This window comes from Orycteropus afer, unplaced genomic scaffold, assembly GCF_000298275.1.
Source record: "Orycteropus afer afer isolate SDZICR_OR568_19922 unplaced genomic scaffold, OryAfe1.0 scaffold00206, whole genome shotgun sequence".
Taxonomy (NCBI): Eukaryota; Metazoa; Chordata; class Mammalia; order Tubulidentata; family Orycteropodidae; genus Orycteropus; species Orycteropus afer.
In genome coordinates, this window is record NW_006921793.1 from 232,544 (window position 1) to 238,945 (window position 6,402).

The window sequence follows — 6,402 nt, forward strand, 5'->3', positions numbered from 1 at the left end:
TGTTTTTTCCCACTTCAACTATGAATACTTCTCTTGGGAGAATTTATTATTTATGATTGATCTCCAAAGATCAGCACTGAGCTCATGCTAAAATCATATGTTTTACAAACTACAGATTATGAATTTTAAAAAGTGTATTCGTTTTCCTATGTTCTTTTCTAAAATATACACAAGATATTTAGAAATCAAAACAAGTCCATTTCTGGCCTCAATCCCTTTAAAGAAACTGTTGCAGGTGTCCAGGAGAATTGTGTGTGAAAGTACCAGGCAAAGCACCTGGCCCAAGGAGCTGCCTGGCTTAAAACAAACCTGCAGATGAATCACTTGAGGACATCCTTATGCAAAGATGATGAGTTTCTTTTAGAAAATTTTTAGTAACTGAGTTTAGCAACAATAGTAAACTGTACATGATTCAACCCATGAAATAAAATCTTTGTATGTGTGATGTTATCACTGGCTTCTTACCCAGGTTATGTCCACCTTGCCATGAATCAGCTGAGCCATTATCATTTGACTCCTACACATCATTGCTAAGTTAGATTCAGAACGATTACCCTGGTACCAGAATTTCCTATGGAAATAATGGGACCCAGTAAAATTTTGCTCTAAACTCACAGTTTAGATATCCCATAACCTAATTGTATTTGTTTCACACATCAGTGGTCCATGTCCTCTGGGAAATTACAAATTCAAAACAATCAAGAGGCATTGGGTCTCTTATGCTAGGTTGCCCAAGTGGAAGTGGGTTTAGACCCGTATCTGAATTTTTCTTGGTTGGAGATTCGATTTTTAGATTGTTTTTTAATTGAGCAATTATCTCAGAATCCCTTGCCCCCAAGTTGCTTTATGATCTCCTCTCTATGTTAACATTCTTGAAATACCAAAATTTGACATTCTTTCTGTGAAATGAACATTGTAGTTACAGCCTATTGTTTATACAATTAATTGTGACTATAAAATAATGGAAAATTAAAATCAGTGTGGCCAAAAGAATTTTATTTTCATTTTGGATTTACCTTTTGTACATAATAAAATAAAATAAATATTGGATTTGCAAAAGAATTTAAGTGGAATTGCCAATAATTTTCAAACTCTTTTATGTGTGTGTGGGCCATGGGTGGAGCCATTAGGTAGTTGAAACTTTGAAAACCCTGTATTTGAATATTTAGTGCATAATTAGTTGGCAGAAGCTCTGTCCCTGATATTCATTTCAGCTTAGTTCCCGGAGCCAGAATGTTCCTTTCACGTTTGTGATGATAAAGCTGAGTGAATAACCTGTGCCTCCCAAACCTACAATGAAGCAGAAAAGGCACTTACATGTTCAGGGCATGGGTCTCTACTAGTGCTGCATAGAAACGAGACTTTTTTTTTTTTTTTTTTTGGCTCATTACACTTGAGTAATACAGCTCCATTCTCACAAAACTGCTGAGCCCTTCCTAAAACGTCTATAATTGATGTTCAGCAGAACATCATTGTTGTTCATTCTGCAGTGAAGCAAGGGGAAGAATAGCAATGTATTTAAAGCCTTAGCACCTTACATTTTCAATGAAGTTAAACAGCCAAGAAATTCCCTTGGGACTCACCTCTACTATGTTCCCAAAGCACGTACAGCAGACAGCAAGCTAGAAAAGATAAGTGCCATCCACTTTTAGATTTTACCCACTGATGCATAAAAACATAAACAATCAGTTTACACAGATGGGAAAACTTAGTCCACAATGTTCCCTGGTCCTCAGGGGGCCCGACACTGACACTGATCCTGTCAGCCTGCCACCCACTGCCTTTAATTACAGGCACTCTGTTGGTTCAATGGCACCAGAAACTATAAGGGGGAGAAGACTTGACATGGAGCCCCCAAGAGAGAACAGACCACACATGCATTGCCCATATGGCAATTCAAGGCAGCTCAAAGGGAACAACATTGGACAGAATGGGTAGGCTGATGCTATTCACTCTATTCTTAATGACAGTTCCAGACCAACACCCATCATCAGTGACTGGCTATTAGTACCCTGCTAAAGCTGAATAAGATAAGAGCATGTAGAAGAAAAACCAGAATTATAAGCCTTAAACAAAAGCCAGTTGCCAAGCCAGCTGAATGATTGTGTTTGCCTCTTTCTTTGTAGGAGACAGCATGCTATAGATGGGTAGTTTTCAATATATTGTTTAGAAGTGACAATCTTTTTCAAAGTCCTTCAAGTGATCCCAAAATATTAACCAGGCAATAGTAGTATGGTCCTAGCTGAATGAAAATGAGAACCCCATTCACGTAACCACTTCTCATCCTCCAACCCCCACCCTAGCCTCCAAAGATGGCTTCCAACCTTCATAGCACTCTAAGGAACCCAGTTTGGAAAACACTGGCATAGACTGAAGGTCATGAGCTTTGGAAGTCCTGAATCTACTAGTTACTCCCTATGTAATCCTAAATGAGTTTCATACCATCTCTGAGCCAAAACCCAGCTTCTTGCATCATAAAAGATGAGAGGAATTCATTCACTGGGTTTAGCTGAGATGTTCACACCATCTGCTATTGTTGTTGTTGTTATGTGCCGTCGAGTCGGATCCGACTCATAGCAACCCTTCCTTGGGTTTCCGAGGCAGTATCACTATGGAAGTAGATTGCCCCATCTTCCTTCTGAGGAGTGGCTGGTGGGTTTGAACCTCCAGCCTTCTGGTTAGCAGTCAAGTGCCTTAGGCACTATGCTACCAGAGCTCCTCACTTATTCTGAACTGACAGACAACTAATCCCAAGTGACTAACTAGCTATCCAAGATTCTCCCGTATCAGACTCCCTGGTTAGCCAATTGTTAAGCTTTCAGTTTTCTTATCTATCCTTACAATCAGGTTTGCAAACTACCTCAGGCCAAGGTTTAAATAATGAGTTGATTTGGGGGTGGTATTTCTGAGAAAACAGTGCCTCTCTTTTCCTTAATGTAGTTCCAGCTACTCAGAGATCATTTTTATAAAATGCATTCTCTGCACAAATCCAACAACACACCAAAATAATTATTTGCATGAGCTCTGTATCGTCTTACTTCTGTATATTACTTCTATATTCTATATCATCTCCTTGTATATTCAGAGAGCTTCTCCACAGGTTGACATCTGAGTAGAGAGAGAAAATTTTAAAGTGAAGTGTCCTGAAGCCTTAGTGTTCAATTTATTGTGTGAGTCTTCTGAGTCCTTAACAGTGAGTTCAAGCCAAATAAATGTTGTTTTCTGTCCCTCCAGAGGTGAGAGAAACAAAAATGCAGATGAAAATCAAATGCTATCACAGCTCTCACTGGGAAGGGGTTGTAGAAGGAGATTATCGGTCTCTGGAACATTCCCTGTTGTTTGGATTGGATGATCTTTCAGGTTCCAGACAACCTTGAAAATCCATAAAATACACTCTTGGGTTTCTGACTTGTGCACGTGCATTCTGTCCACACCTTTGCCTAAGCAAAAGAGCTACCTCAGAAGTTGCTTTCCACAATAACAAATTGTGTAGGCTGATAAGGTTGGAAAGGAGAGCCTAAAAAAGCACCAAATAATGTTGCTTTGAGTAAGATACTTGATATCATTTTCAACACAGCTTAATCCTCACATCTTCTCATCAAATATCCCCTACTGATTCACAGAAGCAGATGTTTGTCCTCCTTGCTCATGCCAAGATTCCCATCTGTAATCTCTGTTCCAATCCTTCCACCTCTTGATAAAACTGCTTCCACATTGGCCCCTTCCTTCTAATTTCTTCTTCCTGAAGGGTCCTCTTCTTTCTACACACCTAGCTTCAGCCTCCAGCCTGTCCCTAACCTTTCGCCCCTCTTTTGTACACCAACCCAATCTCACTGGTTTTCTTTTCCTCCAAGCACAAGCTCCTTCTCGACTCAGAGACCTTATGTCTGGATCACCCTCCTCACTGCTCATTTCTTTTTAAAATACCTTTCCATTCTTCAGGACTTAGCTCAATTTCTTTTCCTCAGGGATACTTCCCCTATCTATTTTCGTTGCTCCCTCTATGTCTCTGTAATACTTACCACTGTCACAAAATTATTTGTGTAAATGTTCATCTTTGACTATTGCCTTTATTTGGCACATATGTATTTCTGATCTCTAGGTCGACTAGTCTTCTGTGACATCTAGAATGGTTCCTAAACCTTCATCTCTAGCCATGTTGTTGTTGTTATGTGCCATTGAGTCGGACCCGACTTATAGCAACCCCTCCTTGGATTTCCGAGGCAATATCACTATGGAAATAAATTGCCCAACCTTCCTTCCTAGGAGTGGCTGGTGGGTTTGAACTGCCAGCCTTCTGGTTAGCAGTCATGTGCCTTAGGCACTATGCTACCAGAGCTCCTTCATCTCTAGCCACTAGGGAACTATTTAACTAACAAAATAACAGGTCTCTAATGTTTAAATCATGTAAGGAAGAGAAGAAGAATTGATGCACTTGAATTGTGGTGTTGGCAAAGAATACTGAAAATACCATTGACTGCCAGAAGAACAAACAAATCTGTCTTGGAAAAAATACAGCTGGAATGTTCCTTAGAAGCAAGAATGGCCAGAATTCATCTCATATACTTTAGTCTTATTGTCACAAGGGACCAGTCCCTAGAGAAAAATATTGTGGCAGCTTAAGCTGTGTGTCGACTTGGCCGGGTCTAGTTTTGAGTAGCTGGGAAGTTAGATGTAGTTATTCCCCTTGATGAGACTGGTAATCAGCTCCATTGTGGAATCTGCTGGAGTAACTGAATAGGTGCCTTATGAATGTGGTCTGCTTCCAGTGTATAAAGAGAACTGTTGAGAAAATTCTCTGAGCTTTTTGACACACTTGGACCTTGCATGTACCGAGTCTTTATCTCAATGTCCCGTCATGTAGTCTGACAATTTTGGGACTGTTAATGGACTTGAATTAGTGGCCTCCTTCATTGCATGATAATCTTGGGACTTTGCTATTTTACTTGTCAACCTTGGGTTTCTCAGCCTCAGCAGCCAGTAGCTGCCTGAGCTAAGAGATGCCTCCAACTTTAGTAGACCAGGAGCAAGAGGCAGAGCTGAAGCCCAAGGTTGAGGGACTTTCACCCAGCCCCTAGCACTGGCACTTTGAACTTGGACTTTTAGCCTCCTAAACAGTAAGAGAGAAATCCCTGTTTTTCAAAGCCATCCATTTGTGGTACTTTCTATTAGAGTGGCACTAGATGTAACCAGTACAAATATCATGCCTGGTAAAGCAAAGGGTCAGAGAAAAAGGGGAGCACCCTCAATGAAATGGCCTGATATAGTGGCTACAGGGATGAGCTCAAGCATAGCAAAGATTGTGAGCCTGGTGCAGGACCAGCTGGTGTTTTGTTCTGTTGCACATGGCTCACTATGAGTCAGAATTGGCTTGATAACACCTAACAGTGATTACAACAGAGTCTCTTGGTGGCACAAAAGGGTAAGCACTCAACTACTAGCAAAAAGTTTGAACTCACCCAAAAGCAACTCAGAAGAAAGGCCTAGTGAGCTCCTTCCAAAAGGTTACAGCCTTGAAAATCCTATGGAGCAGTTCTCTGCACACATCAGGTCACTGTAAGTCAGAATCAACTTAATGGCAGGTTTTTTGTTTGTTTGTTTGTTTGTTTTTTAATGTATAAACCAATTCCAACTCACAACAACCCAATATGTGTCAGAGTAGGTGTTCTGGTTACGTAGTGCCACTCTGACAAGAAATATACAACAAATGGGATGGCCTTAACAAATAGGAGTTTATTCTTTCAATTTGGAGGCTTTAAGTCCAAGTTCAAAGTGCCAGGCTCTAGGGGCTGGGTAAAAGCCCCTCAGCCTTGGGGTCCAGCTCTGCCTCCTGCTCCCGGCCCACTGAAGCTAGAGCCATCTCTTCACTCAGGCAGCTGCTGGCTGCTGAGGCTGGAAGCCCCAAGGTTGACAAGTAAAAAGGCACAGTCCTGATGTTACCAAACCACATGGCAGGCCATTAACTTAAGTCCATTGTAAGTACCAAGGTTGGTAGAGCATAGCAGGCTGCTGAGTAATGACATTGCTACATGCAGGGTCCAAGCATGCCATAGGCTAGTGACCATTCCCAAGGCTTCTCCTTATATATAGGAAGCAGACCACATCCCAAAAGCAGCTACTCAGCTGCTTATGGTAGATCCCACCATGGAGCTGATTGCCAATCTCCTAATGGGTAATAACTACCACCAGCCAGCCACTCAACCAGGCCCAGCCAAGTTGACACACAAACATAACCATCACAATAGGGTTTTCAATAGCTGATTTTTCAAAAGCAGATCACCAGGTCTTTCTTTCAAGGCATCTCTGGGTGGATTTGAAGCACTAAACTTTTTTTTTTTTTAGGATTTGGGTGAAGATTTACAGAGTAAATTCACTTTTCATACAGCAGTTCATATATACTTT